This window comes from Chelonia mydas, chromosome 1, assembly GCF_015237465.2.
Source record: "Chelonia mydas isolate rCheMyd1 chromosome 1, rCheMyd1.pri.v2, whole genome shotgun sequence".
NCBI lineage: Eukaryota > Metazoa > Chordata > Testudines > Cheloniidae > Chelonia > Chelonia mydas.
In genome coordinates, this window is record NC_057849.1 from 90,186,793 (window position 1) to 90,208,395 (window position 21,603).

Genomic DNA, 21,603 nt, shown 5'->3' on the forward strand with positions numbered 1-21,603 from the left:
AGCAAATTTATTCTGTGCTGTGATGGGGTAGAATAGGTCTGGAGGTTCCCTTCTGGAGCCCTCATAACCCTGCCTCACCCCACCTCAGAAAAGAGCAAAGGAGAAGTCCTCCAAGCAGCCAATAAGAGGGGCTGCTGGAGCGGCCAATCAGGGGCCAGGAGGAGCATATAAAAAGAAGCAGCAGAGACAGAGAAGTCAGTTCCTCCTTGGATCTGGAAGAGAGAGGACCAGGTTCTTTGCAGGATAGAAGAGCATCAGGACCATAGACAGCTCAGTGCAGGCAAGGCTGAACATAGCTTCCCCGGTCTTTGGCAGCCCTCCCTAAGAAGGAGCTTCTGTCTGGCTTAGGGGACTGAGCAAGGATTGAGGTGAGAACCCTAGCCAGACCAAGCGAGGGTACTGTGATGGGCCCTGTTGGTCTGGTTAAGGACTGAGCCTGGAGTTTGGCAGGGGGGAGTGCTGAAAAGGACACACCAACAGAGATTGCACAGGAATAGAGGGCAGTGTCTCTTGAGAGGAAGCATTTGCCGAAGGTCAAGACTGTATATCCCGGATGGGATTTGTTTGTTCTGTTCCACTTTCAGACAGTATGTGTGACTCAGCTGGAGGGCTAGGTCATTGATGACCTGATGAAGAAACCATCAGCCAGGGGGGCATTCACAAGAGGTGGATGCTAACCTGTTCCAAGAACTAAGAAACATCAGGCTCACAGCCAACTGGAAGCGGGCACTCACAAGAGGTGAGAGCATCCCTTTATATGTGCCATGAGTGCCAGGTGAAAAAGTGTAGTCCTGTAAAATTATTTTAAAAGCAGGAATTAAGATGTGGTATAATACAGATTATTGACCTCACAAAACCAGATGGGAAGGGTGGTCCTCTGGTTGAGGCACTGGACAAAGGGATTTGGAAGATTTGGTACTACTCCTGTCTCTGTATTGACTTTCTGTGTTTCCTTGACCAAGTTATTTAATCTCTTTCTGCTTCAGTTTCCCACCTCTAAATGGAAATAATAAAATTTTCCTATCATACAGGGGTACTGCAAAGATATATCCAATCTTGTCTGTGTTGTGTTTGGTGAATAATGTCCTAGAAAAACCTATAATAGAGAATACACTAATAAGAACGGCCATACTAGGTCAGAACAAAGGTCCATCCAGCTCAGTATCCTGTACTCGGACAGTGGACAATGCCAGGTGCCCCAGAGGGAATGAACAGAACAGGTAATCATCAAGTGATCCATCCCCTGTCACTCATCCCCAGCTACTGGAAAACAGACTAGGGATTCTATGATTCTAAGAGGTGGGCAAACTACGGCTCATGGGCCACATCCGGCCGGCAGGACCATCCTGCCTGGCCCTTGAGCTCCCGGCCGGGGAGGCTAGCCCCTGGCCCCTCCCCTGCTGTCCTCCCTCCCCCGCAGCCTCAGTTTGCCATGCCGCCAGCACTCTGGGCGGCGGGGCTGCGAACTCCTGCCGGGCAGCACGGTGGCAGGGCTGGTTCCAGCCGGGCGGTGCAGCTGCCAGACATGCTGCTCTGAGCGGCATGGTAAGGGGGTGGGGGGATTGGATAAGGGGCAGGGGGTCCTGGGAGGGGGCGGTCAGGGGGCAAGGAGCAGGGGGGGTTGGATGGGTGGGGGGGGGTTTGATGGGGGCAGTCAAGGGGTGGAAAGTGGGGGGGGGCAGGGGCCAGGCTGTTTGGGGAGTCACAGCCTTCCCTACCCAGCCCTCCATACAGTTTTGGAACCCCAATGTGGCCCTCAGGCCAAAAAGTTTGCCCACCCCTGGACTGCCCACACCATCCCTGCTGATCCTTGCTAATAGCCATTGATGGACATATCCTCCATTATTTTTTTCTAGTTCTTTTTTTGAACCCTGTTATAGTCTTGGCCTTCACAACATCCTCTGGCAAGGAGTTCCACAGGTTGACTGTGCGTTGTGTGAAAAAATACTTCCTTTTGTTTGTTTTAAACCTGCTGCCTATTAATTTCACTTGGTGACCCCTAGTTCTTGTGTTATGAGAAGGAATAAATAATACGTCCTTATTTACTTTCTCCACACCAGTCATGATTATATAGACCTCAATCATATCCCCCCTTAGTTGTCTCTTTTCCAAGCTGAAAAATCCCAGTGATATTAATCTCTCCTCATATGGCAGCCATTCCATACCCCTAATCATTTTTGTTGCCCTTTTCTGAACCTTTTCCAATTCCAGTATATCTTTTTTGAGATGGGACGACCATGTCTTCATGCAGTATTCAAGATGTGGGCGTAACATGTATTTATATAGAGGCAATATATTTTCTGTCTTATTATCTTTCTTAATGATTCCCAGCATTGTTTGCTTTTTTTGACTGTCACTGCCCACTGAGTGGATGTTTTCAAAGAACTATCTACAATGACTCCAAAATCTCTGTCCTGAGTGGTAACAGCTAATTTAGACTGTGCACCAGATGACTGGAAGATAGCTAATATAATGTCCATTTTTAAAAGTTCTCCAGAGATGACGCTGGTGATTACAGGCCAGTGAACCTAAATTTGGTACTGGTCAAATTGGTAGACACTATAGTAAAGAACAGAATTATCAGACAGATAGATAAGTATAACTTGTTGGAGAAGAATCAACACCGCTTTTCTAAAGGGAAGTCATGCCTCACCAATCTATTAGAATTCTTTGAGAGAATCAGCAAGCATGTGGATAAGGGTGATTCAGTTGATATTGTTCTTGCATCTTCAGAAAGCCTTTGACAAAGTCCTTCACCAAAGCCTTTTAAGAAAACTAAGTAGCCATGTGATAAGAGAGAAGGTCACCTTCCTGATCAATAATTAGTTGAAAGATAGGAAACAGGTTAGGGGAAAATGGTCATTTTTCATACTGGAGAGAGGTGAAGAGCGGCATTCCCCAATGCTCAGTACTGGGACCTGTGCTATTCAGCAGATTCATGACTGATCTGGAAAAGGGGGTGAATAGTGAAGTGGCAAGGTTTGCTTGAATTATTTTGTAAGTCCAAAGCAGCCTTTGAGGACTTACATTAAAAAACTGTGACTGGAGAAGAAAATGGCAGATGAAATTCAGTGTTTAGTGCAAAGTAAAAAATCCAATAATACTTATACATTAATGAGTGCTAAACTAGTTGTTGTCACTTAAGATTTGGAGTCACCACGGATAATTCTCTGAAAATGTCCACTCAATGCACAGCAGTGGTCTAAAAGGGTAACAGTATGTCAGGAACTATTAGGAATTGGATCAAAAATAAGACAGAAGATATAATAATGCTACTATATAAATTCACGGTGAGCCCACACCTTGAATACTGTGTCCAGTTCTAGTCACCTGATCTCAAAAAGGATATAGTTTAACTTGAAAAGGTACAGAGAAGTGCAACAGAGAGTTGAGGAAAAATCATGAATGATGTGGGAAAAGAGGAGTGTTATTTACCTATTCACACAATACAAAACACAGGGGTCACACAATGAAATGAATAGGCAGCAGGTTTAATATAAACAAGAGGAAGTACTTTTTCCACACAGTGCACAACTAACCTATGGAACTCATTGCCACGGGATGTTGTGATGGCCAACAATATAACTGGCTTCAAAAAAGAACTGGATTAGTTCATGGAGGATAGTTCCGTCAATGCTAACTAGTCAAATTGTCAGGAACACAACCCCATGCTTGGGACAACCCTCAACCTCTGACTTCCACAAGCCAACAGTGGAAGATGGAGTGGATCACACCATAATTGCCCTGTTCTGTGCACTTCTCCTGAAACTCTGCTATGGGCCATTGCTAGAGACAGGATACTGGGCAAGATGGACCATGGACTAACTCAGTACGGCAGCTCTTACGTTCTTATGTAATACAGTCTAAAGTCATCCATTTTTCTCTCAATAAAGGGCTCCTGCATATCATAGCACATGGTTTGTTGTGCTAACATTATGAAGTAAATGGCCTGCTTCAGATTACTGTGTAAATCCCTTGTACTTCTTGTTGACAGAGTAATGCAAACTCGTTAATCACATTGATTTTTCCCTAGCTCACCCAGCTTCAGTTCAAATAAACACTGGCCAGAGCCAACTGATCTGCACCTGTTTCCAAATATCTCTTCTGTTGTTTGGTTTGGCATGGGGGAAAAAAAATCAGATCAGCCAAGAAGGGCACACAGAGGACTGGCAAGGCTGACAATAATAAAAGAGAGGAAGAGAGGGATTTTGAGAAGTCACAGAATTTCAGGCACTACTGGAAGGCACTGAGAGAATGGAAGGACTCATTAGAAAGATCATTGACCCTTTGCAAACTGCCTCTATGATGCCAATACTCTTCATGCTCGTCAGTCATGTGTCCAGTTTCATCAAGGGTGTTTTAAACACAGATGAGACAAAGGAGGTTGCAAAATGAAGCACTCAAAAGTTAAGAAATGACAAAAGTAAGGCCTTAACTTTGCCCCCTCGTGGCTAAAGCAGCACCTGCACAGTGGTGGGCAGTCTTAAGTCTGCAGACTGAGCTCCCCCGTATCTGCACTCATTCCTCTTTTCAAGAGTGGGATTTAGCATTGGGCTGAATCTTGAATTGAGTAATGTGGTTTCAGCTAAGGCAATCAAATATATAGTGTGAGGCCATTCAACTGGTCCTATTTAATAACTCATACTTCAAAGGGGTAAAGGGTGGTAATCCCCCCCCTCCCCCTTTGACATCAGAGTTAATAAAGTTATGGCTAGTCATATTTAATCCATTCATGTGTCTGTGTCATGATACTCCTGCCTGTCCTGATCAAAGAAATAATAGGTTTTCTTAGGGTTATTTATTATTTCTGTAGCACAAAATGCAATAGATGATTTACAGACAAGTCTGAAGATTAAGGTATTGCTCCAAAGAGCTCACATCTTAATGAACAGCAGGAAAACAAAGGATGAGTTTACGGAGAAAAGAAAAAAAAGCAGTGCAAGCACATATTGAACTCAAACATTCATCTTTTTAGCGCTACATATTTTTTCTTCTCCAATTTGCTGAGTTCAGTGTTAGCATTCCAGTAATAATTTTGTGAGTGGCTGGAAAATGCGGAAATGGCTTTCCAGGGATGAGACATAGCCCTTACACCTTTAAACATCCTCTCTAATACTCATAATCTCCCATTTTTCTCCTTAAACTTGTGTAGGAGTCTCCATTAAAGATGATTAAATGATGTAGTTTGTCTAAAGAAAACACAACACGTTCCCTGATCTAAGTAAGTGCAATTGTCATATAAATAATGACAATTTAAATAAATGTTCTCTTTTTGTGATTTACTACTGAGTTATGTCTTTTCTGGCAGAGAGCATCTGAATAGTCTGTGCACAGGGAGCCCTGACTTAACATCTGTCTCCACCTTCACTTCCTACTTAACATTAGCTTTTCAGAAGGTGTGCAAAGAGTGGCACTCACTGGTAGCAGTGAGACGGACCTACAGCAGAGTCCTGCTATGTGGACCTCACAGTGACAGATATTGATCTAGCAGCCTATTGGCGCACATCCACTTTAATTTGCTTCTTCCATTTTTACCTTCTTGTGGGGGCTACATTTCTGCCTAGGGTGCTAATCATTGCTAATTATAGTGGTTGTAATTCTCTATGTAACCAGCAAAGCCAGAATTTAAATTGCAATTCCTTGTAAAAGTTGGACCTGTACAGTAAGTTAATATCGTTAGTTTGTTGTCTTGTTGAGCTACCGACTTGACGTCTCATATGGGAAAGAGAAATGCTCTATTCAAACTGTGATACTATTCTCCATATTCTTCATAGAGATATGGTTATGATATGATTGGAATCTCCTTCCTTTGAGGTTTTTAAGGTCAGGCTTGACAAAGCCCTGGCTGGGATGATGGGGATTAGTTGGGGATTGGTCCTGCTTTGAGCAGGAGGGGTTTGGACAAGACGACCTCCTGAGGTCCCTTCCAACCCTGATATTCTATGATTCTATGATTATGGGATAAGTAAAATGTATTTTATGTGAGGTGGGAATGTGAGATATCATTGGAAAGGTTATGATTTACTGAATATGATTATCTGATTTGTACGCATGTATCACTTTTGTATCTGAAGGTAGGAATATTGTCTATGCATTTATTACAAATGTGTTTACACATGGGGAACACCCTCAATCTGGATGGCCAGTTGAGAAGGGTCATTAGGGAAAATATTAGGTCTTTGAAGACGCTAATCTCCCACAAGGAAGTCTTCCTGGGGATGCCAAAAAACCCTCTGAGTTATGGCTGCAGGGTCATGTGACCAAGTCACCTGGTACTTGACTCCATGATAATACTAGTATTTTTCCCACTAACTATGGGTGGGAACCACAATGATACACAAAGGATTCCTGCCATATGCAAAAACTATTTAAGGCAGGGGAGTGATATCATCAGATGGTTCTTCATTGACTCCCCGCCCAAGAAAGAGGACTGCTGGAAACACCTGAGAACAAAAAGGCTGGACTAGGGAGAAGGGCTGGACCCAGGTGAGTGGGTTGTCTTGCCTGTGAATGGAATATCTAGAGTTCTAACCTACAAGCAAGCGCAGCTTGCCTTCAAGGATCTCTGCAATCTGCCTGAAACAACATTTAGAGTGTGAATTCGTTACAACCAGTTTCTTTAGTATATTAAGCTTAGATTGTGTTTTATTTGCTCGGTAATCTGCTTTGACCTGTTTTCTATCCCTTATCACTTAAAATCTATCTTTTGTAGTGAATAAACTTGGTTTTGTTTTATCTAAAACTAGTGTGTGTAGAAATCATAGCTTTCTGCCCCAAGTTATGTGTATTACTCTCCACATGGTGTGTGTGTGGGGGGAGATTTCATGAGCTTACTCTGTATAGTTCTCTTTGCAGCACAAAAGAGTATAATTTTTGGCTTACGCTCTAGAGGAGCGTGTGCACTTGAGTAATTGGGCAGTTCCTTAGCTGAGCCTTCCCATGCAGAGCTGATCTCAGCATCTGTGTGTATAGCTGTAGCTGGGTGTTTCCCTACCTGTATATGTGCTGGTAAAGTGCACTCTGAAGCCTGGGGGAAAGGCTGCACAGCAGTACAGTACTAAAGGAACCAAGGCTGATGGGTCAGGTGGGCTCAATGGTACCCCAGTTCCAAGTGGCATTCCGGGGGAGAGAAATGCATCACACAAACTATCGCCTGAATCATGCGTGTTGTTCAAATTGTAATCCCAGTTTTGTAGCAGCATCCTGAATTCTTAAGAGTAGATGGGAAAGCCCATTAAATCTACCAGTCAAAATCCATTTGTTCATCAGATGTATTCAGATCAGTTGGAAAGGATCAAATAGCTGAATGCAGTCATTGGCTAAATTATATTTAGATAGTATTTGAGTAGAATATGTTATACTGTAGGTAGCAAAATACTGCTTAAACACCCTGGACTACGATAGACTGTAATGATGTGGATTAGTTTAGGATTAAGGCTAACTAATGATGAATATTTATTAACAAAAAAATCATTTTATTAGGTGACACTAATTAAAGAAAAATTACAACTTCCTAAAGTCTTAACCACAACTCTCAGGGAAAACAAATGTATTAATCAATAATGAATTATGAATTACTTGGAAAGAATAACAAAATTGTAAAGGATTATGCCTCAGTTTTCAAATCAAGACTTTTAATAAGTCCTTTCTTACCTATATTTCATCTAATATATTTAATTTCTTACTAACTGTTAAGCAGTTTTTATGTATTTTAAGTAAAATCTACTCCAAGTAGAATTAAAAATGTTTGAGCCTATGTATTCTGGGAATGTCTTCATCCTAAAGTTTACAATTTGGGGTAACTAAATACTTTATAGAATAAATCATGGGCTCTCAAGACAGGAGATAATAATCAGGTGTCAGGAGTCTTGACACCTTTGCTCTTTCCCTATTGCTAAGTGAGAGGGAATCTCAGCTAGATCCTAATTAAAAGTGAGAGCATCTGGGGATGAAAAAGATTAAACAACTGCTAAAAATCACCTCTTATCTTAACATTTCCTTGAGACTGGAAGCCTTTATACAGTGAAGAACCCTCCTTGACTCTAACAGCCCCATCACACACCAATGTATTTTCTTAAAAGCCATGCACCTGCCCCTCCTCCTTGTGGCAATATGGACCTCACTAGCTCGACCCTCACCTCTTCCACTGCATAACTCTAATTCCAAATCCAAGAGGATTAAACAGTTATGCCATTCTCTTTGCATCCAGCACCCTGTTACATACAGATTAGGCCACCAGACAACACTGTCCACCCGTGGTCCCAGGAGTAATAGGAAGAAACAAGCAAAAGGATGATAACTAACACCTAAAAAAGGAAACTGTCAGACATTTATAACCACTCCCAGGCAAAAAGTCTACGTTCACCCTTCACAAAATCATGATGGACACTGCCACATATCCTGATCTCAGTATCAGGTCATGTCTTATAGACAATGAGACCCATATGCAGGGCTTTTTCATTCAAATCTAGTTATTTTTTTACTGAAGGCTCAATGTTGACTCCTCTCTTCCCCATTCCAGGCTATTTTGTATGCAACATATAAATAGGGCACAAAAGAGGCAGAATAGCCATCTTAAGTCCTACCCAGCCTCAAATGCTAGAGACTTCATTGGAAAACCCAAATAATTTAATCTGTGAGGTAACAGGCAAAACCAGCTTACACAGCCAACTATTCTACAGACCAGACAAAGATTCCCAGAGAAACAGATCTAGAGGTGCTGACAATCATAGTGGTGGAGTTCCCAAACTCATTGTCCTGGGATACTTCAATGTCTGTTGTGACAGAAGTAATCACCACACTCAAGCAATCACCCCTTTCGCCTGAGATTTGAACGAGGGACAAAGGGAACATAAATCTTAGCGCCACTCCTTTGTCAGACCACTATCTCCTGAAAGTGGATTTCAGAATTCTACTTCTGAAGCATCAAGAAACCACTATCATCCTGGTCCATCATGTAAACTCAGGCATCCAATTAAATTTCAGAGCTCACAAAGGCCATCCTCCCCTGTAACTTTCAGTCCTGGTAGAGGTGTGCCCAGATGGAACATCAGTGGAGTAGTGATTCCTGATCCCGGCCGATGTTTTCATATGGTACGTTAAGCTTTTGGAGAGTTTTTAAATGTTTGTTGGGAGTATTCTTGTTTCCCTCCAAGTGCTTATGCTAAAATGAGTCCAAATGTACAGGGTTCAAAAGGAGAGGAAATCTATAACTAACATACCTAAAATCCCATTAAAATGTATGTGATGGAGCAGAGAAACCTCACGTTGATGCTGGCAGACTAGGTGCAAGCTCATGCCAAATCCCCACCTCAATTCACTTGTGTATTAGTATATATCAAAGTAAATGTTACATGTATGGTGTTTAAACTTCTTGAAAACTAATGGGATGTTACATGCATTGTTTTCACTTAGCTAATCCTGTTATATAATAGCAAACACTTACATTGTATATACCCTGTAACTAAATAACCCATCAAACAGGAAGAGGCCTTTTGGTATTTTGATACAGCATGGTCAGAGGGCAGCAGGAGAGTGTTTGTGGTTTTTTTTTTTAAGCAAAAAAAAAAAGAAAAAAAGGTGTTTTTATTTGCATAACACACTTACAAAACAAAAACAACAGCATATGCAATGTGTAACACAGCAACCAATCACAATTGTTTTCTCATGAGCTTCAGGGGAGGGAAGTGTTCAAGCTTGCCTGGGCTCAGGGCGGGGGGCTTCCTCAACTCACCTTCCGAGTTACCTGGTGGTCCAGAGCGAGGGGGCTTCATCGACTCTCAAGGTCTGCCACCCCCTCGAGTTACCTGGCACCATGCCGAGTGTCACCAACAATTCCCTCCTCTGAAAGCACCCAACAAGAGGGGCAGGCTGTGGGGTGGACAATCCGGGGGGGGGCACATGCACCCACGTGTGAAAGGACCCCTCTAAGGTGGTGATGTCTACAGCAGCAATGGCTGGGGCTGGGGTCCCTTACTCTGTCCCCCAATCAAAGGGTCAAACAAAGGGAACCGGACGGGGACACCGAGCAGAGAACCTCCGACAGCACCCACCACTCCTCAAAAGCATCAAGGGAGTCAGTGGACACCGCCCAGATATGTGAACAGACCGAGGATCAGAAAATTGCCCCACAGTCACAGGAAACTCCATCAGCCAACCTCCTCTCTCTGGTTTTATAGATGGCCATTTTAGCCAGGGCCAGGAGGAGGTTAACTAGGAGATCCCGCGACTTTGTGAGGCCACGGATGGGGAGTGCATAAATAAAAAGGTGAGGGGAAAAATGCAACCAAAACTGTAATAGAAGATTTGTGAGAAGCTGGAACAGGGGCTGCAGCCTGGCGCACTCCAAATGTATGTGCGCCAGGGTTTCCCTCACACCTCAAAAGGGACAACTATCTGGGATGGGGGTGAACCGCGCCAAGTACGTGCCCGTGCTCACAGCTCCGTGAAGGAGCCGCCAACCGATGTCCCCAATGGGCCTCAGAACCAAGGTGGAATATAGCCTGGCCCACTGGGGCTGCTCACCCTCCAAAGGTGGCAGAAGGTCTCGCCACTTTGTGTCGGGGCGGGACACTAGGGTGAGGGTGTGAAGGGTGTGGAGCACAAGCATGTATAGATGTTTCCTTGGTGCGGTTTGGAAGCATACCGGCTGCAATTCATGCAGCCGGCTCGCAGTAAAGGGGTGAGGGGGTCGACTGGGTCTACGGGACAGGGGTCCAATTAAAAGGTCCGGCAGGCCTGGGGTAGAGGGTGGGTGGGGCGTGCCCTCTAGCAGGACCCGATCAAGGTAAGCTCTAGCAGCAGGCGGTAAAGCGGCCTTCACCTCCTGAAGTACGCATCGGGGGGTATGAGGTCTGGAGAGCCCCATGCACCGAGCGAGCGTCAGGGGATCCAGCCAGTCTCCCTGGTCGTAGTCCAGGAGGTCTCCGACTCTCGTGACTTCTGCCAGGATCAAGCTCTGGCACACCGAGCGGGACTCCGCCACCTGCACACGGAGCTGGGAGTTGTGTAGCAGGGGCTCCATGAGGAGATCTGCCCCCTCGGTGGCCGCCATGGACCTGGTCTTTAAAAACCGTTTCCAAGTCCGGAGGAGGTCCTGGTAGAAGACCGGCAGCCCAGAGAGGTCTCGCGGAAGACCTCCCGGAAGGAGATAAAAGAGCTGCCGGTCATATCGGAGCCCTCGGATGCGGCGCAGGATGGTGTTTGCCAGTATGCTCCACGCCGAACTGCTTGCACCATAGAGGAGCCTCTGTAGGACCTGGAGTCGGAAGATGCGGACCTGAGTGTGCAGACACTTAGGCCCTGTCCATCTACCCCTGAAGGAAGGAGAAGAACCCCTACAGGGGCCCAGTGCATTCCTGACCAAAAGAAACCCAGAATTGATGTCGGGAGGTAGGTCAGGAAACCCGGGGCCGGGACCAGGGTGTTGAGCCAGTACCAGAGCGTGGACAGGACTAGTTGATTAAGCACCAGTGCTCTCCCTTGGAGGGAGAGACTTCGGAGTAGTCCTGTCCATTTCCAGAGCCGCTCTATCACCCCTCCCTCTGAATTTTCCCAGTTCTCTGGCAGAGAGGGATGCGTGGCAGAAAGGTAAACGCCGAGGTAGAGCAGCGGACCCGTGCTCCACCAGATGGTCTGAAGAGCGGGTGGAAGGGAGCTCGCCTGCCGCCAGTCTCCTACCGCCAAGCCAGAGCTCTTGACCCAGTTGACCCAGGCGGAGGAGGCTGCCGAATAGATGGCCTGGCAAGCCTCCACCCGCGTCAAGTCGCCGGGGTCCTGGACCACGAGGAGCACATCATCGGCGTACGCCGACAGGACCAGCCGCAGCTCTGGCTCCCGCAGCACCAACCCTGTCAACCTCCTGCAGAGGAGACAGAGGAAGGGCTCGATCGCCAGAGTGTACAGCTGGCCCAAGAGGGGGCACCCCTGCCATACTCCTGGCCCAAAGCTGACTGGTTCGGTTAGAGTCCAGCTGAGCTTAACCAGACACTCTGCGGAAGCGTACAGCACCCGGAGAAAACCCACAAACTGGGGTCCGAAGCCAAATGCCTGCAGAGTGCTCAGCAGGTACCCGTGGTCCACCCTATCGAACACCTTCTCCTGATCTAGGGACTGGAGGGCGAACGACAGACCATCTCTACAGCCGAGTTCCAAAAGGTCCCGAACCAGAAATAGGTTATCAAAGATACTGCAGTCTGGGATGGTGTAGGTCTGGTCTGAGTGGATCACGTCTGCCAGCACAGACCCTAGCCGCAGTGAGATTGCTTTCACTACGATTTTGTAGTCCGTGCTGAGGAGCGAGACGGGACACCAATTTCGTAAATCGCGGAGGTTCCCCTTTTTTGGCAATAAGGCGAGCACAGCTCACCTGCACAAAAGAGGGAGGACCCTGCTCTGCAGAGACTCGGCCCAGACCTAGTCACCGTCTGGGCCGAGGACGTCCCAAAACACGCGGTAGAACTCCACGGTCAGCCCGTCCATGCCTGGAGACTTATTAGTGGGCATACGAGGGAGGGCTTCCGAGAACTCGGCCAGAGTGAGAGGAAACTCTAGCCGGTCTTGGTCGCTCGCGCTGACCAAAGGGAGCTCCTCCCAGAGCACTCTGCAAACACTAGGGTCAGTCGGATCCAGGGAGAAAAGACTTGCGTAGAAGGCCCTTCCGCACATCTCCGCCGGTTCCGTGAGGGGGGTGCCGTCTTCTGCCAGGAGGCAGATGACGTGTTTCTTGCCCCCCCTCATTTTCTCCAGGGCATAGAAGAAGCGGGAGCCGAGATTCATCTCCCGAAGGAGGTGGATGCGGGAACGAACAAAGGCGCCCCGGGCCCGATGGTCCTTGAGGGCCCGGAGCTCCTCCCAATTCTCCCGGCACGCTCCGCAGAGGAGTGGGTCCTCGGGGCTAGCAGCCAGATGCCTCTCCAGCTCTAAGAACTCCCGTTCCAACTGCTCTATCGCCGCATTTCTCCGTTGGCTGGTGCCCCAGGTGTAGTCGCGGCAGAAAAGCCGGGCGCACACCTTCCCCACGTCCCACCATCACCACGCCGAGGGAAAGGCATGCCGCTGCCCTGGCCAGACCAGCCAGAATTCCCGGAAGGACATCACGAAGCCCTCATCCTCCAACAGGCTGTTGTTAAAATGCCAATAGGCCTGCCCGGCCTCTCCGTACCGAGGGAGGCTGTCACAGTGGCTAGGTGATGGTCAGAAAATGGGGCCAGCCGAATGCTGGAGGAGTGGGCTCATGAGAGATGGAAGCGTGATAAATAAATGCGGTCCAACGGGGAGTGGCACGACCGATGGGCCTCCACCCGGACAAAGGTGAACGTGGAAGTGTCATCCGGGTGGTGGTCACGCCAGACGTCCAATAGGGAGTGATGTTCGACTATCTCCCGGAGGCTGTTCGCGGCGGCCGGGCTCTGCTCGGTCCCCGAGTGGTCTTGCTCCTCGAGGGTGGTATTAAAATCCCCTCCCAGGACTAGGCACTCGTGAGAATCTAAGGTGCCGAGGAAGGTGGACACCTGCTGATAGAATTGCAGCCGCTCCGGGCCCGACATTAACGAGGTTAACCATGGGCCCCTCTATATGGACCCGGAGATGCAGCAGGCGACCCGCACGGCCTCAGCGACCCCTAGCACCTCGGGCCGTAGGTCGGGGGAGAACAGGGTCGCCACTCCAGCCTGTCGAACCGTGGAATGGCTAAAGTAGACCCTGTCCCCCCCACTCCAGCCGCCAACTGTCTTTGGCGGTCGGATCTCTATGGGTCTCCTGCAGGAAAACCATAGAGTACCCTCCCTTTCGAAGGAAGGAGAGCACCTGGGACCTGCGGAGAGCCATCCTACAACCCCGGGTGTTCAACGTTGTGATGGTGAGAGGTGTCAGCGGGAGGGCCGGGGGGGGGGGTCCTCACTGGAAGGGACGCTTGCATCCCCCAGCGGGCTGCGCAACAGTCCTTGACCTATCCTGTAGGTGAGCAATTGTTCACAGAAGACATGGGCCCGCCAGTAGGCCTCGGCATGCCGCTTCCCTGTCCCTTTACCTTCCCCCATGAGGGCCCTTGTGGCCCGGAGGATTTGAGAAAAGTCCCCCATCGCTGGAGAGCAAGCTGTACCTTGTTGCGGGAGCCACAGGCATCTTCTAAAAACTTCCTCAGCACTCCTAGCAGCTCATGGGGGGTGGAGTTACGGTTTCCCAATTGTTCCCCGGCGGGGCCCTTGGTGTAGCCCCATGGCCCACTAAAATGGGCAAGCAGGGTGCGGACCCCCGACGGGGTGCCTGATGGCCTGTAGCTTCTAGGCCCTCCTCAAACCCTGGGGCAATAGGGGGCAGTGGAGGGAAAATAGCAGCCCCTAATGGGTCGGGGCAGGAGAACACAAAGGCTGCTCCCTGGGGGGTCATCAGTTGGAAAAGGGAAGGAGACAGCCCCGGGGGTGGTGATAACATTGCAGGAGGTAAACTGGATAGGGGTAGGGGCAGAGGCGAGGTTCTGGGTTTCGGGAGGCAAGCAGCTGGATGGTGGCACCTCCCAATCAGGCTCGAGGGTTAAGGGGGTGAGGAGGGAGCTCTCAGTGATACCCGTGCGCGGGCTCTATGATGGATTTAGTGGCCACAGCATCAGGAGGTGGATTATCTTCTGTAGGGCCCCCGCCCGGGAAGGAAGTCGATTGCTCCGCACCAACGGGGGGTTCCCCGGTGACTCGTGTCCCGGCCGCGTGGTGCCGGCTGTCACCTGAGCAGGCTTGGTGGTCATCAGCGGGGTGCCATCAGTGGCCGGGTTGATGGCCTCGGAGGTGGTAGCAGAAGCCGCAGTTAGTGGGAGGGAGCATGGGGAAAAAAGGGGTGGAGTGAGGTCGCCCAGATTGAGGTTTGCTGGCAAAAGGTCGTCCTCCCCCTGGGCGACCGGGGTCAGATCTAGGGCCTTGATCTCCTCGAACATGGAGGAGAGGACACTTTCCGCCACCCCTGGGTTCTCCCCACTGGCACCCGCCACGACAGTTGCCTTGGAGTTCACGGGGGCTTCGGGTAGTGTCAGGACAGACGGGGCTTCATCAAAGGTCTCGGAGGGGAGGGTCTCCTGTAGAGGGGAGACACTACCGTCCGGTGCTGCCATGTCTTTCCTGGCTGACACCGGTGGATGGGATGCACTTGTGGGCAAAGCGGAAGGTTCGGCATCGGTGCCCCCATTCTTGGTCTTCTGGGGGGCCTCTGCTTTGGGTAGATGAGGCAGAGCTCAAGTCTTCTGCTTGCCTCGCTTCCCCTGGACTAGGGCCCAGACCTCCATGGCATCATCTGGGGGCGGGTTAGAAGGGGTCGTGTCAGGGGGTAAAGGGGATGGCTCAGGACTTATCGGGGGATGGTGGGGCAGCATAAGGGAGGGAGGATTCTCCCTGGGGCAGGCTCTCTCCCATGCCTGGTGGTATCTCTGCCTCACCCTCATCCATAGGCCCCTCCAGATTGTCAGCAGCGAGGGCGGGGCTCTCCTGCTGTTCTGGGCATTGTAGGGGAGGTGCCCCTTGGGCCTGAGCGGGAGTAGTGGTGGTCCAAAGCGAGGGAGAGGGCGGGTTCGGGTACCGGGTGGCCAGGGGCATCGGCAATGACGGGGCCGACATCCTGTCAGGTCTCGGGGACCCCAGGTGCCCCTCCTTGCCGGGCTAAGGGGCAGTCCCTCCGGACATGCCCCGACACCCGGCAGAGGTAGCACTGGGCTTCCCCCGTGGAGAAGTACACCCGGTAACGGGCCCCCTGGGGGGGACTAGGAAGGACCCCTCGAGCGCCTCTCCGTCACGCGCCGTCCACAGCAGTAGAAGCTGCCCTTGCCGGCAGAAGGAAAAGATGTGATGGAGGGTGGGGTCCTTGCAGCCCAACGGGAGAGGGCTGATAACAGAAACAGGTTTCCCCAGGGTGGAAAGGACAGGCAACAGGGCAGCATTGGGGAGAAAAGGAGGGACAGAAGTTAGGACCAGGCGAATGCCCAGGTCCTCTAGCGGCTCTAGGGGGACAAACACCCTCCCCCACTGCCAGGCCCCTCCTCACCGCTTCCTGGGCAGCAGCCTCCAATGCTAAGAAGAAGACAACCTTCCCGCACATTTTGGAGGCTGCCACAATGGCCGAGGGCCCCACCACCCTCGCCAACGCCCACACGTAGGTCTCCATGTGGGGCGAGGCGGGCACCAGGAGGCATCGAACACCGTGCTTCCTTGTCATGGTGGGAAAGGGGCCCCGGCCGCTATTGATGGTGGCGGAGGTGGTGGGCGGGAGAGATGACGAGGTGGCAGGCGGGGGGGCTGCCGCTGCCCGGGCATACGTCCTGGAGGCTGAGGGAGGAACACCCGCAGAGCTGGTGGAGGGGGCAGCGGGGAAGGACGCCGTGGTTGGTGGCAGGGCTGCAGCAGTGGTGGTGGCCCCTGCCATGGGGAGCCTGGTGATTTTAGCGAGGCCCTTCCCCTTCTTCTTGCCCTGGCCTTTCCCGCCGGCTGGGGGGGGGCTCCCCTAGAGTCTGGGGAGGCAGTGGGCATGGCAGCGGCAGAGGTCACCCCGGTGCCCTCCATTGCTGATGCCCCAGCGGGGGCACTGGCAGGTGGTTAACAGGAGTTGGGGTCAGGTAAAAAGGGACAAGCTGTGGGACGGACAGTTCCGGGGGAGGAGGGGGGCACATGAACCAACATACGCTTGTACAGAGAGTCCTGTTTGGTTGGCTGGTGCTTCTGGCCCACACGGTGGAATCAGGGAGAGCAGCTGAGTCCAGAGGCAGATGTTAAACAGCCAGCAAAGACAGTGGAGGGGGCAGTGGTGAGGATAGTAGTGTGGGGGTTGGGAGGACACAGATGGATCGGGGGGCAGCTCCGTACCACACCCCCTGTGTCCCTACAAACGCAGTCAGGACACAGTCAAGGCCTCCCCCCACACGAGAGCACAGTTCGAAATTTACTCAGTCTTAAGTCCCCCTCCACGGCAATTTGTAGATTCCCCGGGCGGTGTTCCTCCGGTAGACGGCTTTTTCCTTTTCTTTTCTGGGCTTTCTTTGCAGCTGTAGCATTCCAGGGATGCTGGAGCAGATAAGAGACTCTCTCGGCCGGATACGGGTCCACAAACAAACAGCAAGTGGCTGGGTCTGGGTCCCTCCACTCCCCCCCTCCGGGGAGTGGGCCCCTCAACTGGAGCAGCAGTAGCATTCGAGGGTGGGCGGGGGGCGGGGTCGACAGCCAGCCAGCAGCCGACCAGCACTCAAGCAGCAGCAGAAAAGCAAAAACAAAAAAAAAAAAGGGAGAAGAAGGGGGGAGAGAGGCTGGCCCGGTTGGGGTGGGGGGGGGGGGGGAGGGGGGGAGCTGAAAGCAGGGTCAAAAAGCAAGGAAAGCCCAGGCCAGAGGGCAGCAGCAGAGAGTGCTAGAAGGGAGCCTTGTTCTCTGGAGAGGGAAGAAAGTTTGCTATAGATTTATTAAAGCACCTGAAGCCAATTAAAGCACCTGAAGCTAGTCACCTGATAAAACCTCCCTTCTTCAATCAGACAAGGGAAGGAGTTGAAGCAGAGTGCATTGGTGTTGGAGCAGAGGAGACTTTGGACAAGTGCTGCGGTGGGCTAAGAAGACCAAGACCCTAGGTAAAGGGACACCTGGTTTGTGCAGCGGGAGGGCAGGAAGCACCACAAGCTGAAGGACAGGAGAGGGAAGTAGCCCAGGGGAAGGAACCACTAGTTCAAGAGGCTTACTGTTATCCCTAGGGCCTCTGGGCTGGGACCTGAAGTAGAGGGCGGGCCTGGGTCCCTCCCTCTCCACTCCCCTTCTCTAGGACACTAGTGGGGCAGTTAATATCCCAGTTCAGGGTCAAGAAATGGTGCCCTGAACCCTCCCCAAGAAGAGAAAGTGTGAAACCCATCAAAGTAGTGCCGGCAATTTGCCACAGTATGCAAATGAAGAACTTTAACAGAAAAGTGCTGGTCATTGTGTGTGATGATTGGAGGTCAAAGACTGTAAATGCTTCCTCATTCTCTGTCATCAAAGGAAAAGCACCTATGGATAGGGACTCTGTCAGCTTGTTTTCTGTGAGAAGAAGCTATAAGAATGGATTTAAGGAAAGATCCTTCATCTCTTCAGTGTTTGGATTCTTACAGGGAAGTGTACCAGATGCAAAGTGGAGATCCCCAGAGATAATCTTGTACCCTGAAAAGACTCTTGGGAAACTGGCAATTTATTACATCATCACCACCTTTTGGAATTAGAGATTATGACTCACCTGTACATATATTTTTACCTGCTTTAACATCTCAATAACTCATTTCCTTTGTTTAGCTAATAAACTTTTCTTTAGTTTACTATAGAACTGGCTACCAGTGCTGTTTTTGGTGAAGATCCAGAGTACCAATTAATCTTAGGTATTTGACTGGTCTCTTGGAACTGTGCGCAACCTGATGTGGTGTGATTTTTGGTTTAAGTGACCTTTATCACCAGGTCCAGTTTGTCTGGATGACAAAACTGACTGAAGAGTCAAAGGGGACTGTCGGTGACTCTATGCTAATGTAAGCAGAGTCAGGATGAGCTCTACCCTGACATCTGGTGGTGATGAGTGGTGGGTTATGGAAAAGAACTTCAGGGGCTGATCTCATTTCCATAGGTACACCCACCCCACCTAGATGGTCACTTTGGCTGCTGTAGGAGCCCCAGTTTCTCTGTTATTGGATCAGGAAGAATAAACTGTTATTATCCTGATTATGTGAATCAACGGCAGTGGAACTGTACTTGGCCTTTTGTTATGATGGAGGGACTCGCCATCAACTAAGCAGAACTCACTAGACAAGGGTTGTGGGTTCCAAAACCCAGTGAATTGAGAGAGGCTGGAGATGGGTATTAGTACTTGAAACACCAATTACACTGTCGCCTCTCTGCACTGTAGAATATCAGAACTAATTTTGATTCCGTTAGGAGTCTAGTTATAGGCGGCTAAGCTGAATTCACTTTGGGCCAATGGTGCACCAGCACTGATGCTCCTCTACTAAAAGCTGAAATGACTAAAGAACTAAAATGATTAAGAGCTGAAGTCACTGAGTGCTGTTAAGTGGCGGGGGGGCTGGCAGAGTAGAGCAGTTAGTGGGATCACTGGAGTGGCACATGGGATGGCTGGTAGAGCGGAGCAGCTGGTGGAGCAGAGCGACTTGTGGGATGGCTGGTGGAGCCCCATGGAGAGGGGGGGCAGTCGGCTTCAGACCACATAAGGTGCCCCTTGGATTCCCCCCCGTTTCCACCCAGGCTGGGAGGTAAAATTCTGCAGATAAACTTTCAAACTCTGGGGCTGCACTGATCAGGGACAGAGACTTTTAGGTTGTTGGACTTTGGGGACTTTGGGTGACTTTTGGGTTGCTGGACTCAAGAACCAAAGGGGAAAGGACACCGCCCAATTTGCTTGGGGTGGGTTTTTGCTCATGGGTTGTGTTATGAATCCTGTTGGTGGTGTTTCCCCAACATAATGCACATTGTTTCTCTATTATTAAAAGGCTTTTGCTACACTCAGACTTTGTGCTTGCGAGAGGGGAAGTATTGCCTCTTAGAGACGCCCAGCGGGGGTGGTATATATTTGTCCCAGGTCACTGGGTGCGGGCTCGAGCCGGTTTTGCATTGTGTTATTGGAACGGAACCTCTAGATACTGAACCTGGCCCTTGTTGCTGCCAACAGGCAGAAGAGTTACACTAAGCCCTGGTCTACACTAGGAGCTGAGGTCAAATTTAGCAGTGTTAAATTGATTTAACCCTGCACCCGTCCATACGATGAAGCCCTTTTTTTCGACTTAAAGGACTCTTAAAATTGATTTCCTTACTCCACCCCCGACAAGGGGATTAGCGCTTAAATCGGCCTTGCCAGGTTGAATTTGGGGTACTGTGGACGCAATTCGACGGTATTGGCCTCCAGGAGCTATCCCAGAGTGCTCCATTGTGACCGCTCTGGACAGCACTCTCAACTCAGATGCACTGGCCAGCTAGTCAGGAAAAGGCCCGCAACTTTTGAATTTCAATTTCCTGTTTGGCCACTGTGGCAAGCTGCAGGTGACCATGCAGAGCTTGTCAGCAGAGGTGACCATGATGGAGTCCCAGAATCGCAAGAGAGCTCCAGCATGGACCGAATGGGAGGTACGGGATCTGATCGCTGCATGGGGAGAGGAATCTGTGCTATCAGAACTCCGTTCCAGTTTTTGAAATGCCAAAACATTTGTCAAAATCTGCCAGGGCATGAAGGACAGAGGCCATAACAGGGACCCGAAGCAGTGTCGCGTGAAACTTAAAGAGCTGAGGCAAGCTTACCAGAAAACCAGAGAGGGGAAACACGCCAAAAACCAGAGAGCCCCAAACATGCCGCTTCTATGATGAGCTGCATGCCATTTTAGGGGGTTCAGAAACTGGTTTTCCCGACAGCCAGGGACTGTTTCTCACCCTGGACCTCGAGCCAGTACCCCCCGAACCCACTCAAGGCTGCCCCCTGGACCCCCCAAGGCAGAGAAGGGACATCTGGTGAGTGTACCTTTTAAAATAATATACATGGTTTAAAAGCAAGCATGTTCAATGATTAATTTGCCCTGGCATTCGTGGCTCTCCTGGATATACTCCCAAAGCCTTTGCAAAAGGTTTCCGGGGAGGGCAGCCTTATTGCGTTCTCCATGGTAGGACACTTTACCACACCAGGCCAGTAGCACGTACTCGGGAATCATTGTAGAACAAAGCATTGCAGTGTATGTTTGCTGGCGTTCAAACAACATCCGTTATTTATCTCTCTGTGTTATCCTCAGAAGAGTGATATCATTCATGGTCACCTGGTTGAAATAGGGTGCTTTTCTTAAGGGGACATTCAGAGGTGCCCGTTCCTGCTGGGCTGTTTGCCTGTGGGTGAACAGAAACATTCCCCACTGTTAGCCACGGGGAGGGGCTAGCCATGTGCTGGGGGGAGCCAAAATGCAACCTTTTAACAAAAGCACATGTGCTATGTATGTAATGTTAACAGCAAGGTTTACCGTGAAAGAGTGTATCCATTGTTCTATAAAATGTGTCTTTTTAAATACCACTGTCCTTTTTTTTTTTTTTCCTCCACCAGCTGCATGTGTTTCAATGATCACAGGATCTTCTCCTTCCCAGAGGCTAGCGAAGATTAGAAGGCGAAAAAAATGCACTTGTGATGAAATGTTCTCTGAGCTCATGCTGTCCTCCCACACTGACAGAGCACAGGCAAATGAGTGGAGGCAGACAATGTCAGAGTGCAGGAAAGCACAAAATGACCAGGAGGAGAGGTGGCGGACTGAAGAGAGTAAGTGGCGGGCTGAAAAGAGGGCTGAAGCTCAAAGGTGGCGGCAGCGAGATGAGAGGAGGCAGGATTCAATGCTGAGGCTGCTGGAGGATCAAGCGTATGGTTGAGCGTATGGTTGAGCTGCAGGAAAGGCAGCTGGAGCACAGACGACCGCTACAGCCCCTGTGTAACCAACCACCCTCCTCCCCAAGTTCCATAGCCTCCTCACCCAGATGCCCAAGAACGCTTTAGGGGGGCCTCCGGCCACCCAGCCACTCCACCACAGAGGATTGCCCAAGCAACAGAAGGCTGGCATTCAATAAGTTTTAGAATTGTAAACTTTTAAAGTGCTGT

At 49.9% G+C, this 21,603-nt stretch overlaps 1 long non-coding RNA gene across 1 annotated transcript; it reads left to right on the plus strand.

Moving 5' to 3' along the window:
• Nucleotides 1–263: 263 nt before the first annotated feature.
• Nucleotides 264–21,104, plus strand: LOC122462071. Its single transcript, XR_006284416.1, has 4 exons — nucleotides 264–274; nucleotides 2,973–2,979; nucleotides 20,360–20,483; nucleotides 21,061–21,104. It is a non-coding gene; the product is annotated as an uncharacterized LOC122462071 (long non-coding RNA).
• Nucleotides 21,105–21,603: the final 499 nt, after the last annotated feature.